The sequence below is a fragment of the Anser brachyrhynchus genome (assembly GCF_964034855.1).
Source record: "Anser brachyrhynchus genome assembly, chromosome: 4".
NCBI lineage: Eukaryota > Metazoa > Chordata > Aves > Anseriformes > Anatidae > Anser > Anser brachyrhynchus.
In genome coordinates, this window is record NC_137698.1 from 25353628 (window position 1) to 25372611 (window position 18984).

The 18984-nt window shown below is 35.2% G+C and overlaps 1 long non-coding RNA gene across 1 annotated transcript in view; it reads right to left on the bottom strand.

Moving 5' to 3' along the window:
* The window catches only part of LOC308194499, a 49511-nt gene that overhangs the window by 24468 nt on the left and 6059 nt on the right, over window positions 1-18984 (bottom strand). The window lies entirely within an intron of this gene.

Here is an 18984-nt window from a genome sequence, read left to right on the forward strand (position 1 = left end):
CAACACTTCCCTGAAACCCATACAGATTTGGCTGTGCCAACCAGATAAGAGGTAAGCCAAAAGGAGAAAGATAAACAAACTTGTTATTCCTCCAAGATTGTAGCGTAGTTTTCGTGCACTGCTACAATACGGCAAGGTAGTCAGTACAGTTAAGCAAAATTAAATTTTACAAGGTGATGATAGATGGCTCTTTCTCGCTTAAGCTCCCATCAGATTTTTTCCTCTTTCCCATGGCTGGAGTCAAATCAAATTGTATGAAGCCTAAGTTGGCACATTCTGGCTTCCCACTTCCATTCTACTCAGTAAGGAACAACACAGCTTAAAAATGAAGTAATTGCATTGTAAGAGCACATTTGAATGTCTATCATGCTGGTAGGTTGCACTCTGTGGTAATTACCTGCTTCCCACCCATTCCTCAAATATATATTTTTTTTAACTTCTACTTCACAGATTGTTAATAGATAATTCTACAAACACAGAAATAATGCACTACAGGTTCAATATTTTCTTGTTGCCATTCTTGGGCAAGGCATACTGACCATGGTTTGACCTTCCTTCTTTTCCAGCTATACGTTTATCTTTTTAGGTACTGGGGAACATCTTCGGGTGGTGGCAGGGCGAATGTTTTAATCAAAGTCAAGAAAATGAATTACCAATATTTTGCAAATAACAAGATCACTTACCTTAATTGAAAAGTCTCAAGTACTGTGTGCGTAAAAGCCCTCCAAAGTACATATCAATGGACAGTTTTTATTTCAGATTACAGAGAAATATCATTGGATGCAATATGCAGAACTGCAGAAATTCTCAGATGTCTCATTACTGTGAGATAATGGCTTTTTTTCCCCTGTCTGCTTGCAGTTAGTACAAGTTCCCTCACCATTTTCCAAAGAACTGGGATTATGCAACTGCATGCAATTTGTAACCCTATATTCTCATAAAGTGTCCTTTTGACTGGAAGACTCGTTTATCTTTCCCGCTCTAAGACAAATCACATGTTGATATTAGCATTCACCACATAACTGTAATGCAATGTGTAGTGTTTTATTATGTAGACAGTGAGCCAGAAGATTTTTTTTAAGTGCCTAAAGATGATATTGTGTCCAATTTTCTTAATTGCTTATTTCTGACATTTCTAAATATTCTACATACAAGCATTTCCTAAGCCCTTCATTTTCTTTTAAAACTTTTGCCCCAGTTTTGCAGAAAAAAAAACAAACAAAAAAAAAAAAAAAACAAAAAACACCACACCTTAGATCTCACTAACTACCGAGTAAATTAAACTACATTATTTGGCCCCAACAGAAAAAAAAAAAATCACTCTAATGATAAAGGATTCAAAGTTTATGTCTTGACCTAAAGATGTACTATTTTTATTGAAAAACATATCAATCCAGTAGTCATTCCATTATATAAAGGGCAGCAACCTACTGGGCTTGATTGTCTCAACAACATGATGCACATATAAAATGTCCATGAAGGAAACAAGTTATTCACAGACCCACCTTCAACAAACAAATGAAATACAGAAATTTGCAGACACTTTTTCCCCTGACTTTTCACATCCCAGTAAATGCTGGACAAAACCCTTTGTGTTTGGAATGTCCTATAACAAACTTGAAACTTTGAGAATAGCTAAGAATTTCTTTCAAAACAGACTATTTTAGATTTCCTCTTCTAAGAAAGAATCTGGGAGGAATGGTTAGTGTAGACTAGGCTTTGTGTTGATATAGCCAATGCTACTTTTTTTTTTTTTTCCTCTTTTAAATAAAGAATAGATTTATGCAGTTCTCTGGTATTTGAATTTGCTTACTTGCTCAGTGTGGTTCCATAATTACTTTTTTTTTCCTAGTAGCCTCAGATAACTTTTTTGTTTCATGACTTTGTACAGTTGCATTTAAAATCCCCATTGCATTTCAGACAGATGTCTCTTCCACAGTCAAAAATTCAAACAACTTCTTCACTGTTTATATGTTGTTTTCAAAGTCTTAAGATTCAGAAAAAAAAGATAAAAATGCAGTGTTGCACTAGAAGTGTAGGGAAGATTAATTTTTGTATTAAAACAAATATTCCTATTTTTTTCCTAATCAACAGTCTAAAAAAGCAGTCTAGCATACAGGCCTGAAAAAATATGGCATTTGGATGCCCCTCAACTCTGTTAAAAATAACACATATCTGCACTGTGAAAGCCCTTCTTGCGAACTCCTAGATCAAAGAATCTCTCAGATACTCTATCCAGCTCTTTCTGGAAAGCAGTGCTAACAGCCATCTTCAAAAACCCTCCCAGCTACGTTTTCCAGTCCTTTGCAGATGCAGCAGTTGCTCCTGTATGAAATGTGAAGCTCTCAAGAGACATCTACTGGACATCCTGTAAAACATCATATACCAAAAAAAAAATATATATATTTTTTGTCAAAACAGTTTTGTGATTTTGGTGTTCTCCAAGCCAGATTGCTATATGAAGTACAGACTTGCTAGCACTTCCTTATTAGATTTGTACAGTAGCTCCATGATTAAGAAGTTCTAAAAATCAGAAATTGGATTTATGGTGCACATGAATTCCACTCCCCAACAGGCCTAAGACCAATCAGTCCTGCTGAATTAAGCACATTAGAGCAAAATTCATACTAGTATGAACACTTATAATAGGCACCTGGTCAAACTGAGCAGAAGCATTAGTTAAAACCCTCAACTAACTTTTAAGAAAACAAACAAAAATTGCACTATCAGTCTCATCTTGAGAAAAACATGGGATTAATAAAACAATGAAAATACTGTGGGTATGGGGCATTTTGTTCCTCAGCATCACATTCTCTTCTCCAGAAAACCAAGATGTTTGTTTTTTTCCTTACGGAAGCTTCTACTACATATGCTTTGATGACAAACATTAGCCCTAGTTTTACTTTTAGGTTAAAAGATGCAAAGGTTTCTCATCATCTTCGTTATAGGTGTTCCTTCATTATACAGCATATAAATCGCCATCGCATTGCTCAGAGTGCTTATGCCTTTTAACTACAAAATAAAGAAGGCAAGAAAGTAGTTATATATATTTTAAATAAACAATTTTAAAAAACAATATTAATGGAAGTTACTAAAATTCTGTATCTCTCAGAATTAGAATAACTGCAATAATACAACACCTACTCAGTAATTATTTTAGTTATAAATGGCTAAGTTATCACAACACCGTGTTGTTGTTTTGTGTTTGGTTTTGTGTATTTTTTTCCCAGAGGTTTATTTTAAAGCACAGAAGTTTAAAAAAAATGCACCTATACTGCCATCTTGTGGAAAGCATGAATTTTGCATCGATTGTATATTTTCTGCTGGATCAAACAGCATTTCAAAACAGAATTGCCTTTTCTTCTGGTATGATGCTTCTCCCTATTGAAAATAGGTGTTGGTGGGCAGGGAGGGGGGTTGTTTTGTTTTCAGTTTGGTAGTACATTTTGACTTGAACTCATTTTCATGTAAGATGCAGAGGATGAGTTAGATACTGCACTCAATTTGCAGCTTTAAGTATAGCTTGCCTGAAATCAGTAACTGAGAGACAAAGAAAATGGTATGCGCTGTATGCACCTCAGTGACTGACTCATTGGACATTCTCATTTTCTACAACCTCTTTCAGCCACATCCTCTCCCCTACAATTTAACTTTTAGATGTTAGATGGCTCCATAAGGTCCCCAGTAACACCTGTATAATGTTTCTTGCCCTCAGAAGAGCTGTCACTCAATAGAATTCACAGCCAGACTGGGAATGGGACCAACTCTTCAGTGAATATGAAGGAAGCACCTGTGTAAGGAGTTCTCCATCACCCTTTATGGGTTAAAAAATTGAGTGCTTCTCCTCTATGGCCTGTAACAATCACAGTGTAGTATTTTTTACTCAGGGCTGATGCATAACCTTTTAAAATTAGGGTTATGTCAGCCAGACTCAGTACAAGGATAAGAATGCATAATTTTCTATCTACCTGAATTTCATTCTGTTGAGACTGATAATGTTGAAGGAACCATCCACCAAAATTTAAAAGCCAAAATACTAAAACACAGGATACAAACCTTTGCAGCATGAACTGTAACTGCAACCAAACTAGAGGTGAGATCTTAAATCTGAAGTTTTGCAAATGTACTCCAATGCCTCTTCTTTTTATGACCTGTCAAACTGATATATTTAACAAATGTGTCATTATGCCTTCCACACAGTCTCCTGGACCTATTCTGTCTTCAGTCTAATCCCCTTAAACAATCCTTCCACCTCCCTCTCTATCACACCTTTACAGGCCACGAAGTAGGAATACATCTTGGTGCATGCTACAGTCGCCCCCAAATACCATGGCAGTCTTGAGGTGCTGAAGACCACACAATATTTTCTTCAGGCAGCATTTCTTGTCAGTAGGAGAAAGACTACTGAATGTTAAGATCCTGAATGACACACAAGAGGTCATTTTGGAATTGGTTTCCCCCCCAAAACAGAAACAAACCCTTGTCCATCATGTCTGGGGCAGAGTAGTGGGCAAAGACAAGGAGCAACAACTCTAACAAGACGGAATGCATTTTTTTTGAGAGAAAACTTCAGTAAATAATGAGAACTTCCTCCCTTAAGATGAACTACCTAGAAAGATGAACAACCATTGTTTCTACTCAAGACAATATATGCCAGTTATCACTGGAAAAGCAAAGAGAATCCAAATGTTGGTAATCTGAGAACGCACATATGTAGCATTAACAGTTAACTGTTATGATGCAGTATTTTATAAAATAGACTTGTAGAGACATTATCAGAGTTATCAAGGTTAAGAGACCTTGAAGTCTTAATAAAATTGTCTACTTCATGATGGCAGACTTCAGAATTAGTCTTTTTTTTCATTCATTGTATTTTGTCTGAAAGCTGTCAAGGCTCTTACAGTTAAAACTGAACATAAAAATAAAGGTACACTCATCCTTCTGACACATAGAACCACATACCTGGAGAGGGAGTTCAACTTCCAATCCCAAAAAGCAGTTATGTTTTACTGCAGTCATATACAAACAAATAAAAAATAAACATATTCCATATATATATTGGAATATGTTTATAACATATGCTTTAAAACATGTTAAAAAGCATATTTGTATAACATATTCCATTTTATATAAATAAAAAATAAACAATATTCCATCCACAAGTGGCTAGTTGGATTGGGAACTTCCAAGCATTCACTTCTTTCATAGTGCCTAGGTTGTGCTGGAGATTGCATGAGCATGAAGCAGTTATATAAAAAAAATACACCTTATGCCATGTTGTCGTCCTACAAATTTATCATTTTTTGCATAGTGTATGAAATCTGCCCAGCCTTGCATATCTGTTAAGATGGAAGTGTCAATGTGCTTTAAAACAGAGTGCTTCCACATACATGTACTATATTAAAGTTTTTAGAAGCATTAAGTACAAAGATGCTTACATATTTACAATTATAGGAGAAAATTCTAAGGTTTTGCTAATCTAAGGATGTGAATTAGTTCCTACCCATCCTGGACTTCTTCCTTCCTGCCTCCTCAGGCTCCACCTAGCTACCACCATGACCCAAACCATTCCTAGGAGCTGCAGCTCCTCTTCATGTACAGCAACACCACAAGCACGTTCTTGGCACAATTCAGAAACCCTCATTTCCACCTGCTGCAGTTCCAGTCATGGAAAACAACAACAAAATTAGTAAGAAGATTCTGCATATCAAGTTTATTTCAACTAAATAAATATCATTCAAAGAATATGCCTGATACTCTTCATCATCTAAAGAGCATAACTTATTTTCTCAGAGACCTATCCAAGGAAGGTACTGTTGACCAGGATAGGTTAATATTCATAACAGCATGCTTTTTTGGTGCAAGATAGGAAAGAGAAAGGGAAATAGATATCTGTGGAGTTTCATACAAAAACAGAATAAAGCCAGGTAAAAGTGTATAAAACTCTGGTAACACCTGTATATTAAATTTCAATGAGTGATAACAAACATTAAAATAATTATTTTCAAATATGTGTACAGAAGAACGTATGCGTACACAGTAAGTGCAGCAAGTTTAATATCAAATATATATTCTGCACCTTAATATGCCAGCTATCTCTGTATTTCATCAATCTGTCCTGACCAACATATAACAAGTTCTAGTAGTGTACGTAAATAAATCTTCAGTAAAATATTTCCACTTCAAACACAGAACTTGGCACAATATTGGTAAGATTGGCAAAGAGTTATACACTGCTGTTTCCTGGACATGATATAACATGTATTGGATACATGCCTGTTAAATAATTCTAGCAAACACAACGTGGACAGATTGAGGTACCGCGGGCATTTGCAACATGCTGCCTTGAGCTAATTTAATTTTTACGATATAAATTAAAGGAATACATGAATCAACAAAAGTTAAAGTTTGAAGCTGCTAAGTTTGAAGCTGTACCCTATGATCAACATCAAACTAATTACTCTTATTCGTGTTGCCACGTGATATTTTCTTATTGCATTATCACAAAATAAATAACATTTTAAGTCTATTCCAAATTATAATGATGAAATTACAGAACAGACTTGTGGTAATATTTTTGTCACAATTTCATTTTTTTAAAAAATAGGTACATAACATGGAAGGAAGGAGCGTGTTATCCCTCATTTGCTGATATGAGTCGACTTGTCTCTCACTTTTTATTCCAGGTGCTTTCATTTGGAGGTGCCAGGCACTACAAGAAAATCAGCACCCTGGAAAACTAGAACAGGGCAAATTCACCAAAACTGACTTCACTGTCAATTCTTAATAGTTCTGTATTGTTCAGTACATTGTCCTTAATTTAATATTTGAACAGCAGAAACTATGTTTTTCTGCTCCAACTTAGAATGCTCTACCCTATGTGAGTTTAACTGTAGAGAATTAGAACCAATCAAACAAATGTTTTGAGACGATACTTGAAGTCTCTTGCCGCAATAATACTTCCTAGTCTCTCATGGTTACCAGGATAACTGAATAAACTTGAATACATATAGCAAAGTCAATTGGGCCCTAAATAATGAATCATTTATAGTATACCTCTCTAAGGCCTCTGCTGTTCTCTGCAAGACCCTCTCAAGTCTATCAATCAGACCTCTTAGCTTTAGAGAATACTGACTATGTTGTTGTTCCCAGGGATTACACTCCTCTGCAGTTGCCTGCAAGAAAATTTATTTAATTTTAAAAAGCAGGTAAGAAGCTTCATGCACCTATTTTTACTTTCTAATATTTTTTGTCAAAGTATAACCTGGAAAGCTGATGCTATACTATGAATGCAAGATGAAGAGTAGAAGGCCTTCAAAATCATCTTGTTTCTCGCCTATTTTGGAAGGAATGAAACAAAACAACAACAAAAAAAGCATACCTCACAGTTTTGACAAAAAATGTTTCAAATAAAAATACTTTTCTACGCTCATGCTATTCTTTCTTTCTATTCACCATTCAATCAGTCAGAGACAACAACAGAGTGGGTTTGCCATGGAAGAAATCTACTCTTAAAAAAATAATTTAAAAAAAAAAAGTTCTATTTAGGTTACTGCATTGCCCTTCTTCCAAAGATAAACGTCCAAGCAAGGATAACATCACCTGTTGTGATGGGTCTGTCTTCCTCCTACTTTGAAAACTAATTCAGGACATCTTTAATGCTTTCCTTTAACTCTGAATAGAATTTGGTTGCTGTGCCAACAAGAGCAGTGACAGGAGATTGTGAAGCCACCCTGCAAGATGAGCCCTGCCTGCCATGCCTGCACTCAGCACTGAGGTAGGTTGCTCAGAGCCTGGGTGAACAAGGGCTTCGGTTATGCAGTCTCCATGGTCTCAAAGCTGCAGAGACGTATGTGCAGCACTGAAAAGGGCAGGATTGCAAATATGCAGCACCCTCCTAATGGCCATTATGATGCTAAAGCCCCAGTCTTCATACATAAAAATCTGAAGATCTATTTTTATTGCCTTAGAGATAGACATCAGAAATCACTTGAATATTTTGGAGCTGTCAACTTTGCTTGGCTCTAAAGACCGTGGCTCTACATTCTGTTCAACAGAGAATTGATATTAATTTACAATTTCTGTGTATCATTTAAACATCCAGCTTCAGGAGATTTTGTGCCCCTTTTCCTCACAGCATACTTGTATAATTTCTCACAGATTCTGCAGGACTCACAAGTTGTAAATATGTGTATTAAGATGCGAATAACCACCTTCAGGTCAGTAAAAACAGAATCTATACTGAAAAGCTGTAGACATCAAGAAAGCTAAATATTTCTGGGCTCCTTTAGGGTCTTCACTTTGCATCTCAGGAAAACTCCTACTTTTTTAGCACTGCTTATGAAGTGGCACAATAGTACACAATTGCTCCAATGGTATACTCTTGGATACTGAACATTTCTTAGTCTGCAGAGATCAGGGATGTTCTTTAAAGGATTTATTTTTAAAGCTTTCCTACTAAAATTTATGATTTTGTTGTGCTCAGTTCCATAATTACAGCTTGAGCCTTTAGATACTCCTAACAGTAAATCACCGTAGTGCTTAAATAATCACAATTTAAAGAGAAAATGAATGGTTTATTCAGAGTCAGCAATTACTGCACAAGATAGCATTGGCACTGACTTAAGTGGAACAGTATCAAGTCTCACAAGAACAATCATTCCTGTAGACTAGGTGACTTCTAAGTCCAACTAATTTTACTGGTAGTTTTCTCATAAATCTGTCATTTTTTTGCACATTACAGAATGTTTATATTACTCAAAGCATTCATTCATGTAATAATTAAGTATATTCTCTGGTAATTTTCATTTAAGTAACAATATTATTTTGTTTAGATGGTGTTTAAAACACAGATAGGAAGATGACAGTATTTTATGCTCAAGACATATTTAAATTGTCCAGCCAAGATTAAAGTTTATAAAAAATGAAGTGACTATTCTTTTAGTGCATACATACTTATCTATTTATCTATCTTCTTTTTAGTGCAACTTGAAACACCACCAAGAGCTGGGAATGGAGAGACAAGAACAGGTCATAGAACAGCTTTAATTCTGAACCACGATCACCACCCCTAAAACAGTCTTCCCCCTTTCTCCCTCTCTCTGATGAAAGTGGGTTATAACTTCTGCAGGTGGCCAGAAAACGGATTGCAGTGAACATCTGCACATCTCAGTCCCTGAAAAAAAATTACAAACATGCTCACTGTCTTGCTAATGTTCTTCCTTTGAGCCAAGGATATTCTCATGAAATAGTGATATATGTATCAAAATGGTAGCAAAAAGAACTCAGTTGAATTAAGAACTGTACAAGAGCCTTGAGACTTTAAAGAAAACCCAACAACCATTTCCTCAAGTAACATAACTTTTAATTAATATACTCTTAGATACCCTTCACTTACTGCACAATGACCTGCCACAGATATCACTACACATAATAAAAGAAAAAGTTAAACTGGTGAGTACTGGTACTTAAACAACCTTATACATGTGCGCAAGACTAACATGACCATAAAAACCCCGTTCACCACTAATAAATCACTCCATTTATTTTAACAACACTAGCATAAATTCAGAGGATAGGTTACTGTCTAGATTTACAGTGATGTAGCTGAGGTCAGTATTTTGTTACATATGTTTTAATGCATGGTTATTTCTATGCAAGTTTAATGCTTTGGAATTGTATAGAATTGATGAGCCTGCAGACAATGTGGAGTAAAAGTTCTACTTTCAATTTGTCCGTACGTACAATACTGTTATTGTCTGTGCACAAAGAGAAATAGGTTTCTATAGCAGACCTAGTTTGAACTTTACATTTAAAGATACGTATTCAGCACAAGAAAAGCAAGTGCACAGTGCAGCAAGAACAGCAGTTTCATGAGCCACCACCAAACTGACTTTCACTACTGTCTTGCTCTGTCTCTATATAAGAAAGATGTGTGGTTTCAAGAGGTCTCACGGAAGAGAAAACAGACAACCCTTTAAATCAATTTTGGAAAGAAAATGAAACGGTCATATTGAGTACAGACAGATCAATTTATACCACAAACTACAAAATGTTGCAGAAACACTATAATTTAATTTAGCCAAAAAAAAAAAAAAAAAGAAAAAAAAACTTTTTACCAAAGAGCTGTATTTCATTTCACGTGGATAGGGGAAGGAAACAGAAAATAAGGAAGGAGACCAAGGTAGTTTTTCTCTCTGTACTCTGCTAGAGAACAGCGGACATGTCCTCTAGATTACTGACTGGAACAGTCCAGATCATGTCCTTGAAAAAGCTTCTAAAAAGATACCTGCATAAATTATTTCAGTATTCAGCATTGTACTGGAAAGCACAAATCAAATAATTTTAGAATCACGCTGCTGTGCCACAGAGATGGTCCTTCTCCTAGCAGTTTACTGCCTATCACGTTATTACAACCAGCAAATGGAGATAGAGATCACAACAAAGAATGTAACTGATTTTATCATTTTCAATCACTTTTTAGGTTGTAAAGCCTGTTTTGAGAACATCTACCTTTTTTATTATTATTATTTCTGTATCCATAAAATGCATTAACTTGTGTGTTAACTGGGATCTGAGAACACTCCTGGAAGGATTTTATCATACATGAAATTATGATTTCTAGAGTCCTTGTTTTTGTACCCACATCAAAACTTGTCTGCACTCTATTTAAAGTCATCTTGCCCAGAATTTTCCTCATATAGCTAGAAAATCTCTGAAAATAAAACTCTCGCAGAGATAATGTGTCAGAGATAAGCAAGAGTCAATTGCTTGCAGGAAACATTTTCAAAGGAAGATGAAAGGAAAAGAAAAGGTGCTTATGCTTACACATAGGATCATGATATGTCCAAAAGGTTTTGTATGCTTCAGTGTATTGTACCTCAAATTTGAAACACTGCATAAGATACTTTTACCAAATGGCATTCTCCCCTTTCTTCGGCAAATATATTTGGTTTATGTAGGAAAATAAACCACTAAACTCCTACTTAGCCCTTCAATGCTCTCCTCATGGAGCTCAGATGCACCCTTATACACCAGCTTCTAACAAGCCAGAATGATTCCAGAGAGCCTTCAATGAAAAGAAAAAAAAAAAAAAGAAAAAACCTTTAGAAGGAGGCCCTAGTTAAAGTATTGGCAGCACATAAACTTGTCTTTTTAATGGCAACCACTCTACATTGTTTAGCACATTTAGCAGGATTTAAAGATGACTCTAATATAGCCACAAACTCTCAAAAAAGCCTGTGAGGTGGAGGAAAAAAAATGATGAGAGATGAAATACATAGTCACTGCCAGCAGGTCCTGGGCAAGCGCTGCATGAGCAGGTGAAAAAAAAATCTAGTGACTGTGAAGAGCTTGATGACAGCTCTTGGTCCACTTCCCTTATTCAACTGTTTCCATTTATATTCACTTCTGCATCTGTTACATATTTAGGGGTGTTTTTATTAGTAGCTTTGGATCCCTTGAAGCAGGTGAGCATGTGTTCAAAAGACAACTAAAAAAAAAATGAGGAGTTAAAAAGAACACATGAAATGGTTCAGAGAAAGTAGACTAACAAGGCATGCTCTCTACAAATAACAGCATACACATTTTAATTGGTTTTATGCCATTTGAATAAAGTGAATAGAACAGTTTTATTTTAAAGTAAACCAGGTGAAATTAACTTGACTCAAGTAATCTCTCTTGGCAAACGTTGCCCAAGATAAATAATAGAAAATACATACATAATGCTTGCAAGCATCTTCCATACAATGCAATGAGCTTTCATAAACAATCTTTCCCCCCCACCTCTTCCCACCCTTCTTTTCTATATGTTATTTAAAACCCTCTTTATAATCTTACCTGTTTTCCTCCGTATATGTGTCGACAGAGGTCCCAGTTCAGGAAAGCACCTGGTATGCACTTGGGGTCCAAGAGCATAGTTGTAGCAAGAAAATTAATTCCAAACAAAACACTCTTCCTGAACAAGAATATTTTGGCCAGGGGTGATGCATTTATGCTTTTGTTTTCAAGCTATTCTTGCAGAAAAAGACAAAAAATTATCATGCAGGCTGTTCTCCAAAATGCTTATCTTTTGGGTTATAAGTAGAAGTTATTGCTTTTGGGCAGTTATCTTTGGATATATATGTAAAAATATTAAGATAAACCATAACAACAATGAATTTCCTTTGTACTGTTGAGATCTGACCAGAATTGTGTGGGACAACACAATCCAAAAAAATTATATTTCCATCTCTAAAAAGTTTAGAGGTGCTAGAGAACCTCTTAAGCACTTGATCAGCTCCTCCTTCAAAGGAATACAAAGGAATCCAAACATCTGTATGAAATCGTAGTTACGTGATACATTGTCCTGGCTACAGTCAACAAAGCCAGTTTAAGATGTTCCCATGCCTTTTCTCCCTCAACCCAGTTACTCCTTCCTTCCTTTCACCTGCTCCCTGAAATAAGCCTATTATAGAAAACTGTTATGAAAAATAACAACTCCTTTGGAACTTTGGTGTTTTACCCAGAGTAAGACAATTTTGTGAGGATCATAGATCAAAACACTCCCCAGATGATAAGTACCCAGATGCATTTTTCTCTTTTATAATACACAAGGTGATGATGTATAAAGTAATCCAGAGGAAACTGACTGGGGCACAATTACAAAACCAAATAAAAAAAACAACAAAACAACAACAACATGAAACTCCTCTCTGGCAGTCAGAGAGCTTGCAAAGACAGGTGACATGCTGATTGCCTTCCCAAGAATGCATACCTTATTACTGCAGTGTAATAACTGTGAAAAGTTACAAGTGAACTGTTACTGAAGTAACTGTTGCAAGAAAAACTGGGTTTATGTTCATTTTTGTCAAAAATATTTGGCAAATTCACAACTACCTCTGGAATGTTAAATCAGTGAGTGGCCAAGGAAAATTCATATAAAACAAACTAGATAAAAGTGAACTTATTTTGATGAAGTACAAGAAAATTATTCAGAAATTCAGCTTATTTTTGCTTGCAGAATGCCAATGCAGATGTAGTCATACCGCTGTAGCAATTTCTCTGCACCTGTTACTGAACCTCAGATCATTGAAGGTTTTAGTTTTGTTTATAATCTAACAAAATTTGGTTCTTAAAACTATAGAAGGCTTATATCTTAAAATTGTTCATAAGCCACTTGCCTAAATCTAAATATCTGGAAGCTTGGGGGGGGGGGGGGGTGCGGATTTAGAATAAGAAAATTATTCAAACCACTCATTTTCTAATTGCTATTCAGTTATTTAACCAAGCAAACATCAGCTAAAATATGAATTTCCAGAGCAAAAATTAAAAAAAAAAGTTATGAATGATTTGGGTAGGTGAGAACATATTCAAATGTTGGCATGAAACAGTTATTCAGGTTGCCTGTTAAAAGAGGTATGGTTTAAATCTTATGCAATTTATTTTCCTATATTAGAGGGCTTGTTCATCATTCCTGATTGCCCCATCCATATAGGGCGCACACTATATGATCAAATACATATGTGAAAATAACATTTAATTACACTGGTATTCATAGAAAAAAAATAAATAAAAGAGGTCCCACTACCCACCCACAGAGTGTGGCAGGAACACAAGGCACAATGATATAAAACTCTGAAGCAATCTACCACAGAAAATGTCTTCTAAGACTAGTTTCCCTCTCCCTCCCAGTATTGTTACCTTATTTATGTGCTGAAATTTTTAAACTATATTGCTTCTTCCGGACTTAATTCCTTAAAGAACTTACTAACAATGATGAATCGCTTATTTATTCCACAGCAGAAAAAGAATGTATTTCATTCAGTTTGAACTATTTCTGGTGCTACATTTACATGCACAATTTGATCATCCGTGCATACTACATTGTGGATAAGTAAAAACATTACAATGTAATAGATGTGGGACGGAGAAAGCAATATTTGAGCTTTCCTACAGTAAAATAGCATTATTAATCCTGGCTGAGAGCAGTCTCAATTTTGCACTTAGAAATTACAGATACCTTATGAGCGCCTTTACTGGTCAGCCTAAAATAGGTACAACTCCAAACTGATTCTGAAAGTCCTAGGTTTCTCAGTTAACAAGACATTTATCATAAAGCCAAAACAATAAGTGACACAAAAGATAACTTGCCAGAAGCCCACACTCACGAAATAATTTTATGTGTATTAAGCTCAGAAGTGCATACCCATCATTTTTCTCATAGGGTTCATGAGTATGTTTCCTTACTAATTTCATTACTTCAATAGTCATAAAAGACCCAACTTCTCTTTAAAGAAAGCCTTTTAAGGTTTAATCAGGGTTCTACAGAAAATGAAAATTTGCTAAACTTTGTAAATACATACCAATTTCAATATTCTTAAGGCAACATCCTATTTGTTGGACAAACACATGAGTTCAGAAATGTTAGGATTTACACAAGCTACAGATACTTTTTCCCAGCCTGCAGAAGATTGTAACCCTTCAGATCAAGACTAAACTGATCTCCTTGGTTTTCTTTAAGGCCTTTAAAATTCCTGATGCATTCTGAAAATAATTAAGCAATTCATTTACTCTTTAGAAGTAGTCAAGAACACTTATTCATAAAACCACACAGAAAACAGTGCCATAAGACTACATTTTGTTCCATCTCTTCTGCCTCCTTTTTCTCCTTAAACACAAGTGTGTTCTCCCTTCCTCTAATATTATTCAACCCCCACACCATGAATTTCGGTCTTCTAAGGTTCTTTACACCTAGCATTTTAATCAGGCATGATTTGCAGAAGCAAATCTCCCTATTGTCTGCATTTACTATGCTTCAGTTTGCACCACACAGAACTCCCACAGTTCGTAAAGTGAGCTCTATGGAGTGGCAGCTAAAACATCCAAGCAACTATCTATGGGACCAGATCAGAACTAATCAAAAGTAAAAGATGCACTGTGTGGAACACATTACCAACAGTTTCACTTCAGAGATCTAGTTTTACAGTGCAAGAGAAAGATGTGAGAAAGACATAGCCTTACATCAAAACACACCTCTCCCCTAGCTACAAGACTTCTTTTTTACCGTAATGTACTTTCTGAAACACATTCACATTTAATTTTTTGCTAGTCTGCCTGCCCAGTGCATCTATAGTCATCCTACATGTTGCAATTCTAGGCTAACTTACAAGGCAAAAGTCAATATTAAAGACTTGAACTAACCACAAAATGAATTAAATATTTATACAAAACAAAAGAACAAAACCGGGTTTGTGAGGAAAAAAAAAAAAAAAACTTCATACTTCTCTGGACAGTAACGAAATGAAGTTTTTCAATAGGTTTTGAATCTATGCTCTGAAGTGGGGTAAAAATGAGCAAGGACTGTTTTAATAACAGTACCAAAAGACTTAAATGTCACAAAAAGCATTTAAAAATATTTGAAGTAAACAAAATAAGGTTTAAAATGCGTATCAGTTCTTTAAGCCAGAAGCAGAGCTGACTCACATTAGCTGCAAAGAATAAGACCTGTATTTAATATATAATAAATGAGTCTAACTGATGAAAAAGATACAGGGAGGGGAAACAGCAGTATGTATGTGTCAGAGCTGAGGATTTAAGGAGCAGAAAAGATGAGAGCATGGCCTATTTAGAGATGGATTTCTCAAATTTTGTTGGTTCCCTCCAAAACGTGAAGAAATTTGGTTTTCTCCAAAACATATTTAGGAAGGCAAACAGGAATAATGCACTACAATGTCATTACAAAAATAAATGAAAATTAAATACATCATTTTAATTAAATTTTAGTGATACTTTATCAGAAAAGGTTTTACCCATTTTCAAGAAAAATTACAAAAAATGCTTTTGCTGATAGTCTGTTAGAACTTGCTTGCTGCTTTTGTGAAACCATAATTGATCACCTTCATTATTACACTCAAGACATTTCACAGAGCTGTAGAAATGCTGGGAAACACTTGTTGCTTTCAAGTTCCTGAATGTTCTAAATATATCTCAAAATTCCATTTCATAGAGAAAATAGCTCGAACAGAAATTATCCAACATATTTGTTTCTCATTCAGGCAGCAGCAACTAATCTTCCTCAGTAAAATATCCAAATACAACAACGGACACCACTAAATGGTGTTGTTAGAATTAAATCCTCAATATTCTGCTGTTTGGACAGACTAGCATTATATTCTTAACAGATGTAGTGTTGAAATGGTTTTATACTCTTCAGAGAAATTGCATAGATTTATCACCCTAACTCAAGTGAAACTATACTGAATGGAGTGCTGTCAGTGATAAATGACAATTCCAGCTGATTGAAATTTACTAAAGAAAGCAAAAGTTGGCATTATTGTACTATTTTAAAGCTCGAAAAACAGTCTGGAGTGGTGAAACTTGCCAGAGTTTACTATAACTAGTGGCCATGCACTATCTACTTTAAGCAAGGGAATTATACAGTGTAGATTACCGGGCCAGAGGCCACACACAGTGTAATTTTTGTCATCTCTGAAGAAGGATTTAAACATCAGTACAGATTTATGCAGACACAAATTTTCCAATTGAGATATCATTGGTATACAAAAGTACTCAAAATTAAAAAAAAAAAAAAAGCAAATAACTTTTCCAAAATTCTTGCAAATTGAAGCCTAGATTTCCAACATACTGGGACAGAACCTCTCTGCTACACACACACACACGCACAAAAGCTAAACAAAAGGTAACTTTCACTAAAAATGACATTTTAATTCTTTGAGAGAGAAATCAGTTTTCCAAGTCTCTGAGTGGTGTATATAAACTGTGAGGATTTAAAGCCTGCACATTCTTCTTCCACTGAAATAACTTCCAGGAGAACTTGAGGTCTATTTTGGATGGCCAAGCCAACACAAAAAGAAAAAAGTCCTGTTCAAATTACTGCAATGTTCCTCAAATGACTTAAAACTTTACTGATTTTTTTTTCCAAAAGAATAAAAGAAAAGTCATTTCATTCATTAAAGAGATCAAATATTTAAACCTATTGCCCCCCTTGTTTTTAAAAACATTTTGACCTTAATATTTCAGGTTTTGAAGTTCTAGTCAGCATTGCATTAACTGTTGCACTAACAAGTGTTAATGCAGTTCCTGCCTTTCCTCTAAAGAGCCATAAAACCACAGTGCTTTCAGAATTTAGGTAAGGATATAAATCTTAGCTCCAGGTGTTTCTGAATCACTTTCCATAATCTGAAATGAAACTGGTCTTGCCCAACTCTGACTAAATTTTTGAGTGCAGTATAGGTTCGTACTAAGTTAAACTATCTTAAAAATGACTATGTAAAATAAACCAAAACTTACTGACGTATTTACTTTCTGGAAGGCATGTTAAATGAACTTTAAAACCAGATTTGAAAATCCAGCTGTAAAAGGGGTATGCAAAAGTGATAAATGAAGGCTGAACACCATCCAGATCACATACTTTGTTGGAAGAACTACAGTAAGCAAGTAAAAATTACACCTTAGAGTAATGATTCAGTTTAAATTAGAATTTGCAGTTAGTCTTCCAATTAAAGTCAATAACTATCCTGTGTTTTGCTATACATCAGAAAAGGGTGCTTAGTGGGTGTAAAACAGCTCAGGGTAACCAATATAAACAGTGAACTTTTCAAACATTCCCAAGCACAGAATGTAAAACTTCTTCACTGCCAGCCCTAACAGAAATTCTCTCAAGCCTGTACCTACTAATCACGTTTCTATTTTCAATGAGGTTCTGAACCTCTCCAACGAAATCTTGAACCTCTCCCTTATCCCTCCCTCCCTGCTTACTAGGTAATCCTCCCTCATTATCTTGACTGATTAGCAAGCAACTCAGTCACTCACATTATGTTCTGTGCTTCAATCCCAGGAAGATAAAGGTTCAATGATATACCTCTGGTTTACTTAATTAGAAAGAAAACTAACTTAAAACGTTCTGTGAACACAGTGCTGAGGTAGACTGCCTGAATAATCCTCACATATAATTTGCACCAGCCAAGGCCATTCTTGACCACAGACTGCATTCTCTACATATTTCTAGAGACATATTTCTCTATATATTTATCCCAGAACAACAAATGGGTAATGGAAATTTCCACCAGAAATGCTGGAGTTTAAGATTTGAAGCTAGTAAAATATCCATTGTGTAATATATATCCATTAAAAATATCTATAATTCATATCCAAGTGTGAAAACTAGTCAACAAGATTGAGTCCTGTGGTAAACCTGACACCTGTTATTCACATGACTCAATCACAGGTGTGTACCACAAGGCAAACAGTGTCTTGCAAACCTATGGTAAATATGTAAAATACATTCTTAAGAGTATAGTAAGGACAATGCTAAACAGTAAAGGGAGAATGTTGAATTACTCTGCATCAGTAATTTGATGGACTATTAGCAGTTTTTCAAAAAAAAAAAAGACAAAAGCCACAGAAACAAGCTGTTGTGGTGTTCCATTGTTCTGTTATTTTATTTATTTGTACATTAGAATATATAAAAAGATATGAACATGCTTATGGTAGTCTATTTTGTACCTTCATTCTGCTCTATATTTAGAAATGGATTTACATATCCCTTAGCAACTATCAGAAATAGAATATTTTCTGTGAGGAAAACATTTTATGTTGAAAAGTGACATTTTTCCATTGCTTAAAATAAAAATGTTATTAATGTGTGGGGAAAGGTGACAAAACTTACATGTTACTAAACTTACATACTTTGCATCAGCAAAGATATAAAGCATCATCTACAAGAACAGCTTCTCCAAAAAAAAAAAAAAAAAAAAAAGACGTTTACCAGACACTCCACAGTTATTGGGTATTTTCTTTCCTGAATATAAAGGAGGTTGGTAGTAATCCTTAAGTCATATGAAATATGTCAGCAAATGCTAGCAAGTATTGAATAACAACTAAATATAAGAGGTCAATGTTAAGGCAAGTTTTGGAATAGGTTAAGCTACTTCTTCAGTGTGAGTCCAGCAGAACACTGCAAAACCTCTCAGTGCACAGAAATAC